Raw genomic sequence first — 203 nt, forward strand, 5'->3', positions numbered from 1 at the left:
TTTTTCGGGGCTTAGAGCTTGGAGTGTTAACTCCTCTGGGCCCCCTGACATAATAAATCTGAGTTCTTCAACTCTCCGAGTGTGGTGATTAGTTTCTCTAGTACTGGTTCCGGCAACAATGGGATGGGCTGATGTCCACCGCTCCCCAAACGACCCCCTAGTCCGCAGCGCCTGGCTGGGGAACCCTCCGCCCAGACCCCGCC

This window comes from Bison bison, unplaced genomic scaffold (genome assembly GCF_000754665.1).
Source record: "Bison bison bison isolate TAMUID 2011002044 unplaced genomic scaffold, Bison_UMD1.0 scf7180017854906, whole genome shotgun sequence".
Taxonomy (NCBI): domain Eukaryota; kingdom Metazoa; phylum Chordata; class Mammalia; order Artiodactyla; family Bovidae; genus Bison; species Bison bison.